The sequence below is a fragment of the Cardiocondyla obscurior genome, linkage group LG28 (genome assembly GCF_019399895.1).
Source record: "Cardiocondyla obscurior isolate alpha-2009 linkage group LG28, Cobs3.1, whole genome shotgun sequence".
In the NCBI taxonomy this organism is placed as follows: Eukaryota; Metazoa; Arthropoda; class Insecta; order Hymenoptera; family Formicidae; genus Cardiocondyla; species Cardiocondyla obscurior.
In genome coordinates this window covers 650,398-674,587 of record NC_091891.1, presented here as the reverse complement: position 1 = coordinate 674,587, position 24,190 = coordinate 650,398, and the positions used below count along the sequence as shown (strand labels likewise).

Below are 24,190 nucleotides of genomic sequence, written 5' to 3'. Positions count from 1 at the left end.
AGAAATTTTTACTCAATGTACCTTTCAGATATTTAATTTACCGTTTCGTGATTTTAACTAAAATTTTATTTAAAACAATTTTTAATTCTATTTCGTAAGTTTAAGCAGTAACAAATATTTTTAACGTCTTATTGATACAAAAATAAATTGCATATAAGAAACGAGAACGCAAGATGAGAAAAACGATCGGAAAATTTTTATTCTGCATCGGTAATAAACGTCATTGAATTATAAAAGTATTTCACGCGTGCCCCATTCGAAATTAATTCGTCGTCGCCTTGCTTGCGATCCTGTTCTCGAAACTTGCACCTGAGTGTATCCTTCGGTTCGGCGCACCTTTCCAAGCGCGCTCTTCTACCTGTCCGTTCGAGCGTTAATATCTCGACATCTAACGAGTCGCTTGTTCCTCCGAGAATGAAACGATATATTATATTTGTCGATCCGATAAATACACCTCCCGGTGTATCTACGTCGCCATCCCCGACGAAAATTAATATCCTAAATAAATTTCCAGCAATGCCTAACGTAGATCGCGCAAATCTTGAGGAAAAACTTTGACGAGCTACCGGAACAAAATTATGACGAGTCTCGCGATAAATAGAGTTCCGATTCCCACGCGTAGCTGCGACTCGATACAAAAGATTTCTAATAACTCATGTTTTATTCTTCGCCGCGCAATTTCGCTTCATTAAACAGAATTTACGTCATTCTCGACAATGTATCGCGCCGCTAAACTCCACGTAAGCGTTGGATTGTTTGACCGAAGGGGGGAACTTGCTCGGTAGCCGCATTGGGGCTGCACGTTAATTAGAATTAATGCCCAAACGATCTTCTAGATTCGCTCTCGCGGCTTCTCTTTTCCGCGGCGGACTGTTGACGGGCGATTCGATCGGAATAAATCGCGGCTGCGTGACCACGAGAGAGCGGAGCGGAAGGTTCGCCCGCCCGGCAGCAATTCACATTTTATGGCACATAAACTCGATCGTCGCATGCTCACTGACGCTCGATTGGCCACTCGAATAATGTGCCGAACGTTACGACGATAGTGTCGGGATTAACGTGGCTCCGTGTCCGTGTACAGCTTGATGGAGCCGTTCGCCACCTTAAACGTCGCCGTGTACCCGTTCGAGAGAGCCTTTCTTCATCGATCATCCACGTCTCGCGAAAGACGAAACTGGGAAGCCCGACGGATAAAATTAATACCGGGGCATCGTTACGTCCGAATACTGACCCACGGGCTGGCTAATGGAAAAGTTCTGATGAGATTACGACGCGGCAAAACCCCGAGGTAGATATTGATGTATATACTCCAAACTTTAATATCAGATTTATTGATTAATAATACGGAGAATATACGGCGGGAGAGGGCCACATTATAAGTTACTACAGTTAAGCATCGAGATACGATTACGCGAGTTTCTCGGACGAGTTATACTTTTCTCGATGAAACGCGAAATATCTTTTCGAGGAAAACGTTTGCGAGATATTTCGCGCTGGCGCGCGTGCCATTAGAAACTCGGCGTTTTCGCGATACCGAAAATCAGCGGCGTGACGCGATAAATCAGGCGGGCTTTTTTCGATTTAGTTCGGTTAAAGGATTCGAGGTGCTTTTTGTCCCCCGCTCGTGCGGAACGCGCATATAATAAGGGTGCGCTTCGCTCTCTCCCTTTTTTTTTTTTTTTTTCCTTTGCGTGCTGCCGTCGTCAAATTTCTACTTTCCGGGAGAAAGATAACGCGCCTCTCTTTCTCTCTCTCCCCTTTCGACTTCGCTCTCTCACTCGCTCCTCGTACGCAGATGCGTGCTTTTCATTTTCCCTTCGCGACCGTCGCTGTTTTACTCTCAATTCTCCTCCCTCCACCCCTTCGACACCCTTCCTCTCTCGTCATTCTGCTCGCTACAGCCGACGCTCGTACGTTCGGAATCGCTTCGTTTGCACGCGAGCTAGAATCGACCCTCGTGCAGCGTGTAACGAATACGCGCTTTTTTCATTCTTTTTTTTCCAAACGAAAATATCCACTTTTCGGGGTGAAACGCGCACACGTTCCCGGGTAGTTCAGGAAAAGAAGGAAGAAGAGAGAGACGAGGAAGTAGAGATACGGTAAAAAAAAAAAAAACCTCGATAGGCATGTCCGCTCGGAAGAAACATAACGAAAGAGAGAGGGGGAGAGAGACGGAGAAACGAGCCGACGGTGGGTTTACGGAAAAAAGTGGTTAAAAATATGTAAACCGACATCCGCGAGATCGGTAACACGTGGAGGGTGGAAACCGAGGGGGAGAGAGACAATGTGTGTCGTCGGCACGCGCACGTCTCGTGTCTCCCAGGCCACCGTCGTCTCTCGCTGTCAGGATCGAGAATGTTTTTTATGCTACCGCGATCCTGAGGGAGGTTTTCTCCGCGAGACAGGGCAAGACTGTCTTCTGTCGTCGAGGGCCGGCACGATATTTGTCTCCAGTTCCGAGGATAAACACGGCGACAAGATTTTGTTGCGCGGAAAGCGGGATTTATCCTGTCTTACGTTCCGTTCAATTTTCACCAGTGCGCGGGTAGCCGGAAATTATTCTTTTTTTTTTTTTTTTTTTTTTTTCTTCAGCCTCACGAAATGTTGTCAAACGATCAGAATACAGGGCAAATTTAGATCGCAAGACAATCGCTATTTATGGAAATTAATTACTCCCTTAACGAGAACTTTGTACTAAAATTGAAAAGATGTAAGAATTTCAACGATTTCAAGGATTGACCTGCAAAAGAAGTGGTCCAGAAATTGAAAGCGCATGGAAGCGCGGCGTTTATAGTTTTTATGCCGGGCGGCGTCGTTACTAATTACCAGAATTAGCGGTGCTTATTTGTTACGTGCAGCGTAGGAGGGTGAGGTATTAGGGGGCTTTTAGGATGTTTTCGGGCTCAAAAGGTGCGCGCGAGCGGGACTTTATAGCGGGCGTGGCAGTCTCTCTCTCTCTCTTCTTCTTTCTCCTCCCGAAGAGAGGAGAAGGCGTTCGAGTATTTTTAGTTGTTTGATGCCGGCACGCGCCCTCTTCGCTTTTTTAACGACGCGCGGAAGCATCTGCCCTCGGTTAATGTCTCCCCCGGTCCACGCGCGCCCGACCGCGCCGCACTTTGTTGTACGCGCGTGAGCACGCGCGCGGTGCTGCTTTATTGTCTAGCTGGAAAAATGGGATTAAGTTACTCGCTTGCCTCGAGAGAGGCTCACCGATCGGCGGAACTGTTTCCTTCAAAACTGTTGTTTTCCAGCTTTTCATAACGTACGTTAAAAAAAAGAACAGAATTATTAATATAGTTGAATCGTCTAAATAATTTTAAAATATTAGTTGCTCTTGAGAACGATTTTCTGGAGTTTCACATTGCTCCAAAATTTCACAAAGCTTTAAATTATTATTTATTCTTTTTTTTTTATTTAAATTGCGATAGTAAAACATTTTTTGCAAAATATAAAAAAGATATTTAATTACGCTCTCTGAGACGGAATAAGATCACTCGGCATAATTATCTTTTGACCGCGTCTAATAATTGTTATAGTAATCAATAGCGAAAGATGGAAACGATAGCCTTTGAGAATGTAGCCTATCAATTATCGTTGAGAAGATTGTCCGGCCGCCAAAGAGCGTTTGAAAGGACTAGAGTTACCTTAATAGGCGATCTTTTAAGGGCTCAGTCGTTCGCTTCTAGAACGCGCTCTTATCTATCAAACATGTCCAAGGACATAACTACGTGAACAGCCGGTAAACGATAGTAATAAAAAAAAAAAAAAAAAAGAAAAAAAGTAATAGTGCTTCGTCGCGGTCCACGTCTTTATTTTTTCATCTCCTCGCTTTGTGCGCTTTCTTCTATCTTCTCTTTAATTTACGTAAACTTTCGAGTATCATCCGATACGCGAAGCAGATCTCGTCGTTTACTTTTTTCTTTTCTAAAATGTATTGGCATAAAGCTTAATGGAAAGGAGAACTTTATTATTTATCTGCTCCTTTATAGCTTATCCGCGCGAGATTGAATTTTTCTACATAATTGTCGGCGTAATATAAAAATGGTTGTTCGGGCCGATATGTTTTCCCGCGAACGTGATTGTTCTTAAATCGATTTAAGAATGCGTTTGCGCGTTCGAGCTCGTCGTTACGGGATAAATGGTGCGAGCGGTCCTCGCGCCTTTTCGCGTACTCGGTGCGCCCACCCGGCGCAGCGACGTGCCGAGGATGCAACAACTTGACACGGTCGTTTCGTCACGCAACGCAAACGGACGTCGAAGAAAAATGGTCCTGCCGCATATGCGACCCATAAAGAGACGGGCGGCGGCCATTGCCAATGTTTTTCCCCGATATTTTTATTACCATGCAGCGAGCTGGATTGGCCGGCAGTCCGAGCCCTGCCTCGCGTTAACCGACCCCCGGCGGTCGCACCCCGCCGACGACGACGCCTTTGCCGTTTATGCGAGCGGCCGCGGGAGCGGAATCTCATTCGCGCCAGGCGGGTAATAAATTCCCCGATCGCTATCATAGATTTATCATAGTCACGCACTCGTGGCCGCCTCACGTCGATAATTGCCAGATTGTGGCGGTGGCGGTCCTCGGTTGACCGTCCTAGCGAAAAGGGTCGTCGTCGAGCGCCACCGAGGGTGAGAAAAATAACAATTCGGAGCATTTTTCAAAGCGAGGGCACGAAAGAGGGTTTACTCGCGGAAGGGAGGGGGGAGGAGAGAGAGAACGAGAGAGGAGAAAAAAGAAAACGGGAGACTGATCTGTGAGGATCCGCAGCGCGGCGCGTTGGATTCAGAGATTTTCGCTCTCGGTTTTGTACGTGACTCCCGAATCGAGCTATCATCTCAGCACCTGCCAAGGAAACTAACGAGGGATGTTCGTAGGAGGCGCGAAAAGCCCACACGCGCTCGTTAAAGTAATGAATTTATCGCATATTAATTCTGTCAATAACGAGTTTTTATCGATTAAAGAAAGAAGCGTGGAAAAAAAAAATTTAGCATTTCTCATTAAATTTAATAGAAGTAAATAGCAGATTGATTTAATAAATTTTATAAATAATTAAAAAAATATTATTCGAACAAATGTAATAAAATGTCACGGAAAATAGTTGCTCTCGATTCATCGCTTGACGCTTTTTTAAATGGATCGTTGATAAAACATCTGATGCGCTTTGGATCCACCGCCGCGGCTCACGTTTGTCAAAATCTGACGGTACCGTCGCGCGTCGTGAAAACCGCTTCGGCGGCGGACAAACACGATTTCTTAGCCCGAATGACGTATCGAATTTTGTAGCAGCAGAACTTCCGGTCGCACTTTTGTCCCCCCGGAGGTTCACGGCGTTCCTCCGTCGTAACGTCGGCTGATCGTAGACGTAAGCGCGCTAAAGGCTCTGGCGAAAAGCCCTCGTGGTCCTCGCGGTGGCAGCCCTTTTGTCGCGCACAAAAGAGTTGACAAAACATGACAATCACAACGGTCATAAGTCTCATAACTGACGTGGGAGGAGCGGACAGGCGAGAAAGCCTCTTCGAGCCGAAATCCATGGAACTGAACAAATATTATTTTGACAACCGTTCGACGTGGAGAGCACAGCCCGAGCGTAATCCGCCCTTCGGGACTGTCGCTTATTGCGGAATCATGAAAGAATTATGCGCATCGCGATCAGAGTTTTGTCGGCGAAGGAAACCGCGGGCCGGCGATCGAAGGCGATTTAAGCGCGATCGGCGGGTGCGATAATTATAAAAGTTTTTGCGCCTCGGCGACGCGACGAGTCGCGCAGGGCGAAGGCGTTGCGAAGTGGACACGTTAAAAGGTTTCTTTTACGAGGCCGTAACGAGAGTCATGCCCCTCGTCGTAAGGCGGGCGCTAGTGATCATAAACCGCATAATGTTGCCACGGTAAGACCGCCGAGGCGAGCAGCGCTCTCACCCCGGGCTCTCATCTCGCGACTTCTCGCACCCCATTTTGCTACGTAACTCATTTTTGATACGCAGAGTGGGATACCCATGTGGGGTAAAAGTGAGCCTCCGAGTTTTTGCCTATCAATTTTTTTCCTCTTTTTTTCGACAAAATAACGAGATGCTCGGAAAGCCGCGCTGCTTTCAACACGACGAAGGTAATAATACTAACCATCCGCTGTATCGGATTGAATTCATAATTTTAATTTAAACGATACGCAATTTTTTATTTCGTAAATTCTGAAAAAAGAAAATTATATTTGCGTGTTATGAAATTTCTACGTCTGTTACACTTTTTCCAATTGTAATACAGATTGTAATATAGTGTGTTACAGTTGTTACAGTGCGAGCACAAGAAAAGGGAAATCTCTTTATCTCAGGTCTATTCACTTGTCGTAAAAATATTTAAGAGCCGTTCCGCATTATCCACGCTACGATATTTTAGGTAAAAATATATGAGTTCGAACTAATTACAGGTTCTAAAAAAAGATGAATGGCCTTCGGGAAAAAAAGAAAGTTAATAAAACTGAAAAAAAAAAAGAAAGAAGTGTATATCTAGTTTTGACAGCGGCAAACTTTGTTCATTTATATACTGCACACTGTATGGTCTCATTGCGTTTTTTTAACAAATACTTTCGAAAAGTACCGCCGTGCGGTAACTTCAACCTCTATTCGAACGTCTATAAATCACTCCTACCGGGAAAACGGAAATGACAAAAAAAAAAAAAAAAAAATTGGAGCCTTGCCATACTTTTACACCTATCAGAAAAAAAGAAACATAAAAAAAAATGCTAACGGACCGATCAACCCAACGTAGACGTGTCCAGCAAACGTGTCGTATAGTTTAACGTTTCGCGACAAAAGCGGTCTACCGGCTGAGCGATGGTTGGTCATGCTAAAGTGATCCGAATCCGTACCGAGGGTAGTGTACAAGGGGATACCGTCGCGCTAGTTAGAAAGTCTCCTTGCCGCAATGTATTTTAATTTGTCCGCTGATCCTAACGTACGTGTTCCGCGCGCGTGAAACGCATAAAAAGTCGCGATCACCCTCCTTGGAGTTCTTCCACGAGGTCGTCCTATTGTGATCCTGTATAAGCAGCGCACGTTCCCCGGTGCCACGGGGTATCTCCGTATAAGCCGTAAGCTAAACAGGGCTAGCCGGTAAACCACTCGGAACGATCTTATCTGTTTGTGCGCGCATGGACCGTGATATATAGCCAAGATCGGCTGGACCGACTAGCGCGTGCATCTCTCGGAGCAATAATATTGCGACAAGAGAAAGAAAGAAAGAGAGCTGCGCGATATTTGCGTGTTTGCTTGCGTCAATCGGCCCGTCTCAGCTGAGGAACATGCCTGCGGCAAACACTCGGAAGGAAATCCTTAAACATTTCGGACGTTTGTGAATTTCGAATGTAAAATAGACGGAGTTGCATGTTCAAGGACGTTATCGCAAAAGTGAGTTGACCCGAGAGAAAAAAAAAAAAAAAGCGACAAAGAAAAAAATCTTTTTGCGTTCTATTATATTTGCTGTACCGTTAACTCTTTAAGCTCCTCTTACGATACATTGCCAGACCTGCCGAGAGCGAACAAAAGTGGAGACATGACTCATGAAATGTTAAAGGATTACTCGTCAAAAAAAAAAAAAAGTTTGCTCGACTATTATACTAAAAATTCATAGAATTCGAGCATTAATCATAAAGCAACAATACTTTCAGCTAGATATTAACTTTCCATAAGTATTACAATAGCGCACTTCTTTTTTTTTTTCGAAAAGAATATTTTTTAGCAACATTTATCTCGTATATATTTAACAAATCTTATATATTTTTTTATTATGCAAAACTTTTTATTATGCATATTATAAAATACAAAAAAAATATATTTCTAAAAAAAAAAAAATAATGACATTATTTAAAAACTTATAAATATTTTAAATTATTCGATAACAATGCTATCTTATTTTTTACCGTTTAAAACCGCCGCTGATAGTTCACTCTCGCTTGGCTTGCTTCACGCCAAGCGAGAGTCAACGTCGGCTGTCTACTTTGAGGTTCAATTTAATTGTAATAATTAATTAATATGTCCAGACAAAGACCGGTCTTCGCGATTTTCGAGATCGCGTACGACTTGGTGAAAGTACCGTCTTTGTCTGGACATACTAATTAAATATTACAGTTAAATCGAACGAGAGCAACGAATAGATAGGCGCGGGGGGAGGTGGGGTGAGGCGGGGGGGAACAGAGTAAGAGCGAGCGCGAGCCTACATGCCGCGCGCTAAGTATATTCCCCCACCACTCCCACTCTCGCTTTGTCCTTCTCCAGCGGTCGCGCGCAATACACGTACTACTCTCATTACGCACTGTACAGCAGCCACGTGTGTCCGTGCCGAAAGTAATTTGCATTCGCGCTCGACGAATTCCTTCCGGCATGAGAACTATCTTCTCTTCCCCATCCACGTTAAGAGAAGAGCACGTGTGATTACGCTCCTTTCCTTAAAGTAAGCTACATTCTCACTTATGCGCTCATCTCTCTGAGGTGATTTATCGGTGTATATACCGTTTAGAAGCACGTGCATTCTTTTTTAATAGTTAAATAGCATCTCTACAATTAAATTTAATTTCTTTTTGTTACAGATCGACGCAGATGCATCCACCGTCGCCTACAAAAGTGTCGTTACCGCCGATTAAAAAATATATACGAACCGCGGTCGGTTTGTCGGTCGTTTCGCGAACTCCGTACAGTATTCGGGCGTATTTTTCTTTGGCGTGGCTTTATTTTAAACGGGAGTGCCGGACAGAAACGCGTGTACGTAATAAATAATTGTAAAATCACGGTCGGGGTGTTCGCGAGTGACTTGTGCGCGGAAGGAGGACTCGTCACGACGTCCGAACTGAGAGGAGGAGCAGGCTCAGGATGGGCATCCTGCATCGGCGGAGCAACTCTTAGGTGAATATACCTTTTTTAAAATAAAATATTAAATAAAAACTTGTACCCTTTTTTTTTTTTAATTAATTTTATGAACCAATTTACACGTTATTAATAATATATTTTATTTTATGTTACAGCCACCGGCAGCAATCTTCAACTCCGCTGAAGCTCATGCAGATCGGTGAGTCTCATTATTTTATTTTTTTATAGTTCGAAATTGGAGGCTCTCAAAAAATACCGCGCGCGAAGCGCGTGCGTGGTTTCTTCTGATATGTTTAAAAACTGCGTTAAAAAAAAGTTGTCGTTTCTTTTACACGAGAATATAAAAATTTAGTACGCGCGGAATAAATTTTTCGACGATAAATCTAATCTTACCGTAGACAAAACTATATCATTATGCATGTGGGGTTCGAAAACTTTTGAGAGTTCAGAACCCAGGATGTTTTTATGGTCACGAGTAGAACGATGAGATTTTCTATATTTACGTAATCGATGCTACTCTCGCACAAAAGTGGACGGCGGATTCTTTTAAAGATGTAGGAAACGGCCATTACAATGTCCAAGCTTAGCCTGAATGAAACGGGAATGGTCAAGCGGGGTCCGATATACATATAGGTTGAGTAATATTATATTTGTTAATTGTGAAACACAATACCGGACAGTTGTATAGAATTCTACCTACGCGTGGGAAGTCGGGCCCTTGATTCTCGAAGGATTTCCTGAAAGCAGCTCGTAAGTTGTCGACCGTCTCCTTACTCGTCAAGATCTGAGATACTGTCATATTCTGTCGTAAATTCGATCATTTAACGCGTTTAATGCAGCGAAGAACTCGAAATCGTATAATTATGATAAAAGGCTTGAGCGAGGTATTAGTTTAACAAGTGATTTGAACAACAAAATGCAACAAAATAATTATATATTTCAACTATTACATTATAAATGGAAAAGATGCGTTATTTATACGTGCAGCTTTTACGATACGGAAAGCTATCGCTGAATGACGAATAGGAATTACGTTTTGAAAATTATCGGAAGATACCTGAAAGGTCCCTGCCCAGTCCGAACGTTAATCCTAATTTCATCCCCCGCACCCTCGGTTTTCCCCCACTATCTAGATAGTATTTCTTCTTCGGCAAATCCCTCGAACAGGTAAAAATAAGGGTGAATCGCGGTTTGGGGGATATTCCCACGCTACGACTTGCAAAACACCGGTATGAGTGATGCGCCGTGGACGTGTTATTTTCGTTGAACTCTTGCGTGTGGACGCCGCTATTCATATCCGGTGGACCGACCGCTGTATTAATAAATGCTCTCAAAATTCTATTACTATATTATTTGTTTCACGGGCACGAAACCATTATTATACTCACGATATGCAGCCTGAAACAATCGTGTCAGTATTTAACACACAGATATATTTCGTATAAGTCAAAATTAAAAAAAAAAAAATTTTTAATAAATAACGATAAAATAAATTACAATAAAAATTAGACTCTGTTTTCTAAAGTGATTTAAAAAAGGTGTGAATCCGCAATATAAATAATTAACAGAAATGATTTTCGTTATACATACTTTTAATTCATTTTGCAAGTTAGAGTCAGGCATTCATAAAATTCCATCAAGGGACATTTTTCCCACGTGTACGGCTATTTAGATACGGGTAAAAGGGATACGTCACCGAACCTCTAACTTCTTTATTCCGCGGCGATTCACCTCGGCCATCCCCTGTCCCGGGCGTTGGCGGTAATAAAAGTTTGGCGTAACCCTTTTCACTGTCGAAGCATCTCCCGCGTCAGAGACACGCTCAGCTTCTTATGTAAACGACTATTCAAATATCCCAATCCCGGTGCACACCTGTGCGACTTGGAAATCCGACGAGCCCTTTGGTAAAAAGATGCAATTTGGAGAGAAAAGATGGGGCCGATCATGCGACGTTTACCGGATTTTGCTCTGTGTATTTACGATGGGACCGGCTCGCCCGCACCTCTTTCGTAACTCGCGTATAACCCCGCATCGTCGATACTCTTTCGGTCCATTTGAATGGATATTATACCGTGGGACTCTCGCATAGGGGTTAGCGGTTCGGAAAAGCTTCGTAATTTCCTTTCGAGATTTTCGCAACCTTACTTCACCTGCGACGCCAGGTAACGGAGGGGTGGACACGCCGCGGATATATTATCCGACTGTGGGAATGCCAGATATTTCACGTTTCATCGTGACTCCCTTTTATGCCGGTCTATTTTATCAAAAGCCCTTGCCTCGTTTTCACGTATCGCGGAAAAATAAAAACGCGCGTTACCGCAGTCATCTGAACGATAAACGCGTCTCAACTTTGTTATACCAAATTTTTTTTCTTTTTATTTAATAAACGTATCATGACATAAAATAATAAAATTTTAAGGTTTAAAAAATTTTTTAGAATAAATTATTAATTGGAGGATGCGTTACTTAATAAACTTAATTAATAGTCGGATGTTTATTTGCTTTTCGCTCCTATTTAACATTTTGGACACGCGTTACTCTCAAGTGCCATCCCTAAATCGTTTAAAATCGGGATCGTTTAAAAAGGAAAATCAGCCAGACGGTTAGAATACACATACCCTTAAAAATAAAGAGGAAACCGGACCATCGACCGAGGACGCAACGCAAAGTTTCACACGCGGCATCATATGACGCCGGACCTGCTCTTTTCACCCTCCCACGTTCATCCGGCCGTTTTCCGTCCCAGACGTGTCCAGCCGCGTGTTTTTCTCAGGAAAGGGATGCACTTCGGATCCTCCCCAGAGATCGCGATATGTAAATATGTGCATGACACTTCCTAACGCTCCGGTAAAAAAAAGAAAGGGAATCTGTTCCACATTTATATAAAATAATATTTTCCTACAATTATTATTAAATTTGAAAAAAAAAAAAAATTATTAATATGCAAATCGATATTATTTTAAAGACACGTTATAATTATTTGCATCGCGTATATTTCACAGTTATTACTCTTCGCCCTTTTTTCTTTTTAATATTTTTCTTGAAACATTTGCACAATCGAAACGAAAAGGTCGCGTAATGCTTTATAAAAGACGGTCGCACTCTCGAGTCGGGTAAAGATATTCTCTGTGTGCGCACGATCACGAAAGGGACAAACCGCATTTTGCCCTAAGCAAACAGCCACGGAGTCCGCGCTGTGCATTATGCAACCTGATGTAACCCACGCTGTGGATTTTTCCATTTAATTTTTGCTGCTCCTTTCCCGCGGCAGCGTCTTAATACTCGCACGAATGAAATTGCGGATATCCGCTTCCGTATTTCGTCCCATTCGTTTATTTCGAACTAAAATCGTCGTTACGAGATCGATTATTCATTGAATTCCTTACCAGAATTAATTCGCGATTGCGGGCTGACGTAATAAAATAATTTAAAACAAGATATTGTAAAAGAAAAATACTCGACGATAGGAAACTGAATTAAAGTGATACTTTTCTTCTGAAAAATTCCCGTCTTTCTTCACGTAAGAGAATAATCAGTCTCTAAGAATGAGAGTTAATCTGAAAAAGAGAATTTGTTTCGATTAACTGAAGAATTTTTATGTACAAAAAGCATTCCTTAAATATTCGCTGTATTGTCTCACCCTTCTACTTTACGATTACGAGTAAAAACGGTTGCCTCTAAGTGTTTGAAAGAGATAACAAATTCAGTACCGATACAGCCCTATCATCCGTGTTTCCGATATTGGCCAACCCTCCTCACATACGTACTCAGAGAACGCTTAGAAAACACATAAAGTAACACCGGATAAAGAAAACCTTTAGACAGTTGCATAAGAAAATACCGATCGGAACGGACTCTTTTTCGTAATTACGTTATGTTTATGATCTGTCAGTGGGATTCTCTGCTAATAGGTAAAATTTTAAATGCTCTAAGACTCGTTCGATGAAAACGTAGAACAAGAATTAACGTAAAAATTCAAGGCGTTTGAGGAAAGTACTTTTTTGCGTATTCTTTTTAATAAAAAAATTATATTATTTGATATTATTTCCATGTTGTAGCTTAACCTGCACGGTCAGGAAAATAATTTAACAAATGTAAGAGATAGGGCTCGATTTTGATATCCATATGCCATTAATGACGGCACGTGCCGTCGTATCGAGAGATTAAATAGAACGGCGAGGGATATGACAGGTTACGAGAAAATAAGCTAAGAGGAAAAGAGAAAAAGAAAAGAAAATCGTGAGACAGAGAGTTGAGTTTATCTCCACCTGTCCCCTCAGCTCTGACAAGGTCTACTGAAATTATTATCAGATGTCGGAAAGATGAAATCTATTTAACAAAGATATAGGCTTAAAAAAAAAATCGAGTGTAAAATAATCTTATCGTTTATTTGTTTATCGCTCCTAACATTGCATTTGTCGTAGGTACCTATAATCCTGCACCTTCGATAAAGATAAATTTGATTTGTTAAAGATGATTTCGGTTCAAAGTGAACGACGTTATCTTTTCTTTTCTTCTTTTATAAAGAAGGCTCATAACTGCCGATAACGCAACGAGATTGTCTTTATAGATAATTTTTAATACGGTTATTGAAATTTATTCTGTAATATGTATATTAAACGGGCATTGATTAATAATATATTTTTAATTTTTATTGAATAAAAATATGCCGGTAGCGATGTATATATTTAATATTTTTTTTGTTGAAAATCTTAAATTTTTTATTTATCAAGTGTCGAGAATAATCTTTAATTTGACGGAATATTTTTTGAAATTTTAATTACCACGTTCGCTTTTAGTATAATTTTTCTCAAACGAGAGTTTACGTATCGTGAGATGTCGTTCTTGTTTAACGTTTTATCGAGTCGCACCAGACCGCGGGCTCCATCCATCGCCTAATTAGCCGTGTTATCCCAATGACACGTGCCGGACATTCGAAGCCGGACCGCACATCTGCGAAAGTAAGACAATAGATAGCCATAGCCGCCTGCAGCTGCTTGAAAAAGCGGGTCGGCTGCAATGAGAACGGGAGAAAGGGCAAATAGACGACGAATCTATTTCATTAGTTTGCACCCCTCGCCAGTAAAGCGGACACTTCGATTACCTTCGATCGTTTTCGTTAAATTTATGTCTGTCTCTGCGCGAGCGAGCAATTTTAGGCTCCCGTCCCTCCGCGGCCTAATCTTCGTTCCGCTCTTATTTTCGGGGTACGGCACGCGCTCGATGCAACCGAATCGTGGAAAGCCACGCTGCTTGATAATCGTGAAAGCCACAACGTTGTAATAAATGATTTGCCTTTAACTGAAATACCGAAATTTAGCAAATACTAACGCGATAATTTGAGAATGTCGTACATTTTTAGCGATTCCGTGCAACATACCGAATGCTCGCTCTCTAGATTTCATTTCAAGACGGCGATTGTTATCAAGGTTCAACGCCGCTCGACGTGCGCCAAATTATACGGTTAACATGGCCCTTGAAACGGGGGCGACGCGATCGGTTCACCCGTAAAGATTCCAATCTTCTTGGCCGTAACGAGTTGCGACATGCCTCGTTGCCTCTTTACACTCTCCAATCCTTTGCTCCGATCCAATATAGCGCGCGAGAGGATTCTCCACTCGTCATCCGGATCGGTGTTCTCTTTAAAAGCTAGTCGGCTGTCCGGATCGACGCCTACAAGCCCGACGTGCCGCGTCTATTGTGCGGCAGCTTACGCTGCCGTTCGATCGACCTTAACTCTCGATGCAGATAGATATCGGGAATTATACGTAGTTGATCTGTTTATTGAATCAAAATATACGCGGAGGTTCACGCATGCCGCTTAAGCCAACGATGAAAAGCGCATATTGTAATGCATCAAACGTGCGCGAATAAAGGAGCGGTAATCGCGCGTTGCGCGCACAATTGTGAAATCAGCCTCTCTACGTGGAATTCAACACCGAATCCTCGACGGAGAGGAAAAAAAAAAAGAAAAAAAAAATCGTCTAACATTTCCGGAAACCTTTTCTCCAGAACGTCCTCGGATCTATTTGCTCGCGATAGCCAGCCCGCTATGTGTAGTTTTCTTATTGGGCATTCCCAATGGAGACGCTCTGCTAATTCCACTGAGTCGGATTTTCCTAACAGATAGAGATCTTGTGCGTTGTGAACGCGAATAGGAGGATCCGTAGACGCAGCTCCAAGTCTCGTATTATATTGCGTCACATTCTTGCATTCGTGCTCCGAGCGGCGTACCTGCCCGTTTTAGATTACGTTCAAGTTCAAGATTTCGCGATAAAACGACGGAGTACCTGCACCGTCACCGGATAATCCCGTCCATTAGTAGCGATTATTTCTCTTTATCGCCGGATTTTTTTTTGCTAGCCGGCTCGTTTTGTTTTTTCCGCGAGGGCTCTTCTAAATTTTCGCTCTTTTGACACGACCGCCCGCGATCTTTCATCCATATAATACAAACATCTCTGGCTGTTTGCTATTGATAACCGTGGATAGCTGCTCGAAACTCCCCGTACGTGTCTTCGAGCAATGTTCTAACGTGAAGGGTGCGCATTTAAACTTTTCTTTATTCGTCGACAAATATTAGGTGGAAAAGCCCTTTTTCTCGGTGTATCTGAAAAAGATCACGTCTCGATATGCTCCAAGTGGCCAAGATTTATACCCATCTCGATGTATCACTTCACGAGATAGTCGAAAAAAATAGCAGGATAACGTAATAATTGAAATAAAATTTTTAAACATGCACAATCTAGTACGTATGAGGTTTCACGTTTGCCGCCACTTTAATTTTTTCGATTATCTTTGTTATTTACAGCTCGTTTCCATTATCTCAATTATTTCTTATCCAAAATTGATATCTCGAATCTCCTTGCGACGGTAGGAAAAAAATTACATCTGACATTAGTCCATTTTTACATATAATTACTAGAGTATTAATATAGCGAACGAATAAATTTCTATTATCGCAAAAAAAAAAAAAAAAGAAAAAAACAATTAAAAAAATAAACAGAAAGAAACGATATTGATTTATTAACACGCTATCTGTTTAAGGCGAGCTGTTTAATAAATTTAGTTCGGACTTTTATAGCCCGTTATTTTTAATCGCATTTAATTATATTAGAGCTCCGATATATTTTATGTGAGCGTTCTTTTATACATCGCTGTAAAGATGACACCGGGCTCGATATAACTTACGCTGGTCTTGATTTTTTCGAACATTGTGAGGACGCTCCGACCGTATATGCGTCTTCTATTCGCAAACTGGAAAGAGTTTAACTGGCGGGACGCAATAATTCAAGACATTCTATATGGTCAGCGTAGACCAACCTAAAAGGGCTATTTATGAGTTGCAGCTGATGTCTACGACCATGCAGCGTTTCCTTTCATCTTTGAACCAAAATCAAAATTTACGTGCCCACCAATGATCGGTATATTTCTATTGAAATGTTTTTTTTTTTTTTTTTACTTAAGCATATAGTCCGAATTGCATTATCATTTACATTCAATTAAAAAAATGTAACAATTATTTAAAAAATTGCTATTTTTAATATATTAATTAACAGTCTATTAATAACATAGGAAATTAATTAAAAATAAATATATAAACAATATAGTAACATATTGTAAAATATTGTAGATAAAGAGAGACATAAATATTTAAAAATTAATGAATATAGAGAGGAGAGAGAGGTCCGCGATTTTATATTAGAAATCAAGTTTTTGACATCTACTTGTTTACATTGGCTGAATATAAAATTTTCGCGTGGATGCATATCAATAAGATAGTCGCAATCCCTTGTAATCCTTCCAAAGAGTCGCTCGCTGCGTCCCGGCCACCGCGCCACGCGTATAACCCGAAGGAAAACCCTTTCACGCGGTCGGACGGTCTTTCTTCGAATCGCCAGCGAAACGAATCAACGAGATTTTCATTGCAGCCCCTACGGCTCTCTCCCGGCTGCGTCTATTATTGCCGATGTAATCGAGTCGGAAGAAAAGATTGGCCCGCGACCCCTTTGAGTGTCCGGGTCGTGGGCTCCGCGTAGGCGAGGAAGAATCGTGTTTTGGCAGGCCGTGATAATGTCGATGCCCGGGAGTTTCCTTTTGACAAGTTACCGTAGGTAGCGCTAATGGAAGCTGGCGCGACATTCGAAGGTGGTAGCTCGTGAAACGCGATCAGGATTTAACCCTCCCGTACCCCCCTCTTTCCCTCCCCCCCAACCTCTTGTCAGCGTCACCGCTGGATTTGCTCTTAATCCGCCTACGCCGACGAGTGGACACCGCTACCAGAACACCCTATCCAAGAGATCTCGCGCTTTCTCGCTCTCCTACTTGATGTTTCGGTACTTTCTCGTCGTACTGCGACTCATCCGAAAAGATCTGCGGACGCGTCGTCATTTTCGTCACGTGTCGTTACCTGACGCGCGATCGAGTTTCTCGGCGGTTGTTCCCGACCGCGCTTCTTTCGCCAAAATGTCGATGAAATCGAACGGAACGAATATTTCGCGGGAGTAAACTTAAAACCTTAGCGCCATGTCGGTAATCTTTAATTAAATATTTTATAAAAAGTATTAGTTGTTTTTTAATTAAAGAAGGATAATAGTCTTTTATTTAAGTTACATGCTAAACGTCTCGGGTTTGACGAAAATTTCATCTCGTTTCGAAGCTTTTCGTAGCCAATGAGTTCTCTGACCTAAGAAATGCCTTTAGCGTTTACAAGATTTTATTATATGCTAAAAACGACCGAAGATAGAGCTGAGCCAGAAAATTTGTCACTGCAAATCTGATTTATAGACGAACGTCGAAAAAAAGCTATTGTCGTAACCCTTGGTTAAAGTCAGAAAGGTTCGTTGGCACGTCCAAATGGTCACCCTAAGGTCCAGCGGGGTTCAATATGCAGACCAGATTTACCACGCAATAACGAGAGCCATTTATTAGCCGCATTGTAGACGATTACAATCAAACCGCTAAAATTTTAAAAGCTTAGTTTTGAAAAAGAAACCCTTATTTTTAACACAGCGCGAGACTCCGGTAGTTTTCTCTATTTCTCGTGGAAATAAAATTATATTACAAATCGTTTCCGTTAAGATGGTATCGCAGAAATATTTAGAACTACTTTTTTTTTCGATATTATTAAACCATTCTTGTGTTCCAGACGACAAAATGTTATAAAAAATTTTTTATTTGTTTTAATTACTCGGTTTAATTATATTTAAGATTAGCAAAAAATTAATATAACGACGGCGTTTTGCCTAGCGACTTAAAACATTATTGAAAATCTCGAATATCTTGTTCTTTCTTTTTTTTTTTTTTTTTTTTTTTTTGTGCCTGAAAACGGATGAAACCGCCGCACGGCAGTAAAGATCGAAGCGCGTGGCTGGAGTGCATACGAGTTATGGTCTGCATCGTAACATCTGCCACGAGGCCACTAACAGTCTGACAGTCCGACCGCATTTGCGCAACTGTCGCGTCGGCGCTTAGGTCACGAGACAGGAAAACCATTTAGATTCCCGATGATAATTACTAATGATCGATGCTGATAATAATATATACGACTTCTTCACTACTCGGACATTTCAGTACCGTGACATATGACGCTTTCTTCGCTGATTGACACAATAGAAACAACGTCACGGAACGCGTCGGGATTTTTTCCGCATTTTTTTACGCATTTTGTACGCATTTTTTTCACGCAAATTATTTCTCGTGCTACCGTGACTAGATTATTTCTCGCGACTTGTGCCTGTATCACTTCTCAATTGTAACGGAAAAAAAAAAAAAAAAATTGTTACAACAAAAGCATGAGCTAGCCATAAGATCTTGCGACGAGAGAAGGACTGAAAATGTACGACGGATGTCTAATAGTGTCATTTGAGATCATAATGGACAGTGTCCGAGAATAAAGGCTTATTTTTACCACTAAAAGAACGAGCGACAAACGCGTTATAACACGCCGCAATAAGAAATAAAAGCAGCTCTATTACGGTACAGCTGTGAACATCAGCTACGGTTTTTTTTCTTTCTTTTTTTCTTCATTTTTTTTCGTTTTCTGGCCTTTGCGTCGGAGAAAAATCGGCGTCTCGGCAGGCCGAGCATCGACGCGAAAATTCAGCCTACGTACGCAGCCCTCAACAAGTGGTCTCCATTTTCATACGTTCTCCGCGACTCGGTCGAATGTTTTCTTCTCAAGTATGGTTTCCATCACGACGAAACGTGCAAGGATAAAGATATGTCCTGACTTCCTGCACGCTGAGCTTCCACCAGCTCGCTTCCTCCGCCTCTGTACGGCCAGATTCTTCGGCGCTGCCCCGTCTTTCCCTCGGACTTTCCTTCCTTTCCCACTTTTCCTCTCTTATTTTTTTGTCTTCCTCAAACTGTCGTCAGAGAAATTAGACCTGCGTCGAATTTCGACCATGCGAACATCCGGTGGTTACGAAAAATTACGCCCCTTCGACCAGCTTGCTCGGCCTCGTGATTACTATTAGAAGCACATCGTTCGATACAGATAAATATAAAAATTGCTATCAAACCTGTGAATTCAGTTTAGATTTTAATATTAATTTCTAATCGGGGTATTTCTTGATAAAGTCAAGCTTTCCATTTCGTATACGCGAAACTAAGTAACTCGTCACCTCGCGGATATCAATTTTCAGACACCTTTCTCATAGAAATTGTAGCTTGTCTTATGGAAACTCACAATCGAGCTTCTTCGCCGGAAGACTCGTCTTACGATTTTTCGTTCTAAGGCGATGATATTTCACCGGGTTGAATGGCTTGGTGACTCCAGTCGTAAATGTAAAGATCAAGTGAGTGAGATTGTCCCCTTTTGCCTTCGCCTCGCAAATTCTCACTCTAATCTGTGAGTAATTGTTCCCGCACAAAAGCGAAAACGGTGCCGAGACTCGGCGACCAGCCCGCCCTTACCAACAACGTGCCTTTTCCTTTCAATGCATTTTTTTTACTTTAGCGATGAGCTCTAACACCTACGCCAACGATTAATCTTCAATTATGGCGCCGCTGACAGCCGCACTCGTAACACTTTTACGACCATCCAGAAACGTACGGGAATCTAAAACTACGTGCGACGATGTGTGACAATTTTTCCGAATGACGACAAAGTTGCATTGCCCGCGCACGTTCCCGCCAGAATGCATTAAACATCTTATGCAAAATAAACGATTTTTAGTAGAAATATTTAACCATGATACGCATCTCCATTAAATCTATATTTAATTAAAATGTTAAAAAAAAAATAATTTACATTATAATTTTTAATTGATTTAATAACGCGGTAGAAATATATTATTTTTTTGCGTATCCGAGAGGTCGTGGCTCTTTGGCGAGGCGACGCATTCCTCCAAACTGCTTTTCGACATGATAAAAGATGGCGACCCTGTTAAGGGAAGGGTATTATTTCGGGCCTGCCTTTAACAAAAAGTCCTCGGGGCTCCAGAGACGATCGGGTCACGGATGATCGAAGGATCGCGGCGGAGCAGGTATTGGTTTTTCGAGAAGGTGTCATTTGTATCGAGCGAAAATATGTGGCATCCGACGCGAGGATATTGATGTGCATCAGGAGGGGTTGTCATTGTTGCGCGCCACCCCCTCGAGGCACGCTCATCCGGGGCCCTCCTCGTTCCTTCTCGCGGGAACGAAAGAACTGCACTTGATATATTGGAACTTTTGTACCCTCCCCGAACGTAGCTCCACGCAACAGCAGCCGGCGTATCCTTTTATATACGCTTCGAAGAATCGCGATCGCCGGATAACTCACCTGCCCACCCCCGATCCTCAAGGAAGTCGCTTCGCCAAAAAGCTCCAGACAGCGAATTAAGTTTATATTGTAAAAAGCGTAACTGCGTTTCTTTGCACGCGCCGTTTCCTTCGTTTTTGTTTTTTTATTTTATTTTATTTTTTTTTAAGTAAAATTAAACAACGCTGATTTTACAGACGCAAGGTATTATTAATGGAAAATAAGTAGCGATCTGTATAAAAATGAGACTTGGGGAAAGAATAGTTATCGGATAGACCACCGCGGTTGGCTCTCGCTTCGGCAAATGAATCCCGCTGCTGCTTTTCCTCGCCGAATTAATTCCTTCGCGCTCGTTTTCGTCTTCGGCAGTCGGCAAAGCGATAGAGACAAGAGCGAAAAAGATCGCCACGTGACTAGTCGAAATACTGGGGCGTAAAAAAAAAAAAAAAAAAAAGAAAGGTAGGCGAGAGAATCGGGGTGAGAGAACCGATGAGAGAACTGTAAATCATTTCTAAGATCATTACGGCTTGTTCTGGCTCACTCCTCCCGTGCGTTATGGTGGCGGCGTTCGATGAAACGAAAGCAACGGCGGTTTTTGCAACGAGTGCTTTAACGCCGCGGCATAAAACGCATCGTTAACCCCTCGAGGGAGAGAGACCGAAGGGCGAGCCGGGCGAGATCGAGGGGGAGAGAAAGAGAGAGAAGCGAAAGCGCTACCGCCCTTTCCACACTACAGTCTTTATGCGGCGCTCGCTGGACGCTGCCCTAATAACTCTTGGCGGAAATGATGGATGTTACTTCGGTGGCCAACATCTCAGGGCGTTATTATGAGGCGGTTTCGCGAGTCGGCGGAAAATCGTGGAGTCATTCGCGAAGCTTATAACGGAGGCCGACCTTAACGCACCCCACGGCCGACATATGGCGCCCGCGGCACCCCGCGACGCTGAATATAATTGATCCTCTCTCCACCTCCGCAGGTATTTCTACTTAAAAGTTAACGCCGCGCGGGATCTCGTAGGTGTAGGATTCGAGTAAAGAATTGCCTTCGTGCAGGCGGTAGCAGGTCAATCGTTTTTCGTCAACGAAACTGGATTAAAAAGAAAAGAAAAATACACGCGAGTCAAAGTTAACTGTTTTAATTAAATTATTTAGTTACTTTAATTTAGAGTCGTATGATTATTTATATTCAATCTTGGAGAGATTTCACATTCGTCCGCGACAAATTTTTTTAAATTCATCGATTCGAAAAACGGTGTACCTCCCTCGAGTGTGACGATATCTCTCAGAGGTAGAAAGGGGGATGGAATCGTGACGCATAAAGATTTTGAAAGATTCGACAATGCATGATGCAGCTGGCTTCAGAAATTGTGTAGGTGCGTGCAGATTCAAGTGAGCGACGTGCGTGACGGGATGGAATAAATAAAAGTGCGCGTCTTGAGACTCTTCGCGCATTGTGGCGCGTGGCCGGATTCATCGTGCTTTTTTTTTTCCCCTAGGAGTTTGCCCAGATTTTTTTTCGATTCGAATTGATCGATTCGTTGATCCACAATGAAGAATTGCTTGACTTCGCCACTATAAAAAAAAATTGCGATATTAATATCGTAATACATATAATTTTCTTTGTAGCTGAACTGAGAACAAAAATTAGAATATATTTTAAATCGATGAGGACGTTTTATTCGTCGAAACTTATTATACTTGAAAATCGTCGATCGTTAATGATTTACCTGTCAATCGTTCGGTTGTCGGCAGGTAGTCAACCTGATGGAAAGCAATCAACGGATTAGCGTAAAAGTTAGAAATGATGTATGGCGCCATTCCACTGGTTTTTCAGGATCAGTTGAGATTTTTCGATGAATCGCTCCGTCAACTTTCATTTGATGAATGCACGCTATCTTCACATAGACTTTCGTAAGAAGTTGGACTTAATCTTGTAGAATCTTGCTAGGAATGTTAGCCAAATTTCCTTTTGTCTACCGCAACCACAAAGAACACAAAACTAAATTTTATACAGAATAAATTTTCCAAGCTTATCTGATAATTGAAAAATTAATTTTAAACATTAAAAATAGTTTTGTAATTTTTTATTTTAATATAAAAAGAAGACTTAAAAATTTTAAAGAACGCGATTAAATGATTATTATCAAGGGTTCGATCAAGTTGTATAACTAAATAATATCTTTTGTGAAAAATAATACATATGTATATTTCTTATTTTATATTGTCTTCTTTTGAAATGGAAATTTTTTATTCATAGGTTATTGTATTCATTCTTATACTTTTTAAGAAATACTTACGTAGCATCAAATTGTGTAAAAAAACATTTTTTCAATTCTTTTCCTTCGTGAAACCTTTTCCTGGATTGCCACATCTTTCAAAAACCATTTATCGGAAAGGAGAGCAACTCAAGCGAAAATAATATACCTATTCTGGCCGTTTCGCAGAAGCCATCTCCCTTACGAAATTCCTACGCGCTTTTTCAACCCGAAGCATATTATTCTTTTACCAGTTTTTATTTTATTTTATTTTTTTTATTTATTATTTTATCACGTTCGAGAATGAATGTAATTTTTAAATACATTAAGTTGCTCAGGTTCTCGATCTGATATCCTCGCGTTTCTACAAGTTCGAGACAAGGAAGTTTTCCGCGCGGTGCGAAAGTCACGATGCCCCGATCTTGCACGAAATCATGAGCCTAAGGAAACGAGAAACGAATTTAATCCGACTTTTAGAAGTGGGGCCGACTCTCGAGAGCAGATGCGTATCCCGGAAAGATTCGAGATTCCAGATATCCCGCCAATTTCTCCTGCGGGTTGTCAATATCTGTAAGGACCACGACAATAGCTGAGGGGTAGAAGCGGCTTCTAAGATACTCGTTCAAGCCGAACAATAACATATTGCAGAATCTCCGGGGCACCTACGTGCGCGTGTGTGTAAACACGCACCCTCGGACGTGGCGCGAGGGTGGCGAGTTGTTCAGCTGTGTGCGCGAGGCCTTCGTGCCCGCGTGTATATCTCTTTCCGCTCGAGCACCACCGGGTAACCGTCGCGCATGACGAAGGAACGAGGATGAAGCACCCTCTCGAGTTTCGCTACGTACGAGTGGATTACGGCGTCCGCGGAGTTACGAAACGACTTTCATTTCTTTTTAGCAGTCCGCGTACAACCAGCAGACTCGACCGCCGTGACTGGTTTTTTTTATAGGCGAATGATTATGAAAACGCACACCGACTTTTCAAGCACTTACACGGATCAACCGAACGTTCACGTTTTTACGTGGGTATATAAAATAATTATAGCTTTCGGAAAAATAAAACAGAAACTAAAAAGACACCGTAGGATAACGCTTAATCGCTAGTATTCAACTCCGTTTTTTTTTTTTCTTTTTCTTTTTGTTACCTGACGCTTTAAGTGAAGAAAACCTTCGTAAAAGAGTAATACTGGTAATAATTAAAATCGACACGTTGCTTTTTTGCGTCAAGGGCGAGGGCACTTTTAAAAAAGAATAATGGCATTATATATCATTTAAAATTTATTTCTTTTTTTCGAAAGTAGGAATAAAGCTGCCATAACGCAATTTATCTACAGGTTGAC

The 24,190-nt window shown here is 41.9% G+C and overlaps 1 protein-coding gene across 1 annotated transcript in view; it reads left to right on the top strand.

Annotated features, from left to right (window-relative positions):
- Trsn (translin) overlaps positions 1–24,190 on the top strand; it is a 112,881-nt gene that overhangs the window by 54,527 nt on the left and 34,164 nt on the right. Inside the window, exons 3-4 of the mRNA XM_070673463.1 lie at positions 8,577–8,889; positions 9,009–9,052. The gene's annotated coding sequence lies outside the window, so the exon portion shown is untranslated. The remainder of the gene's footprint in view (positions 1–8,576; positions 8,890–9,008; positions 9,053–24,190) is intronic.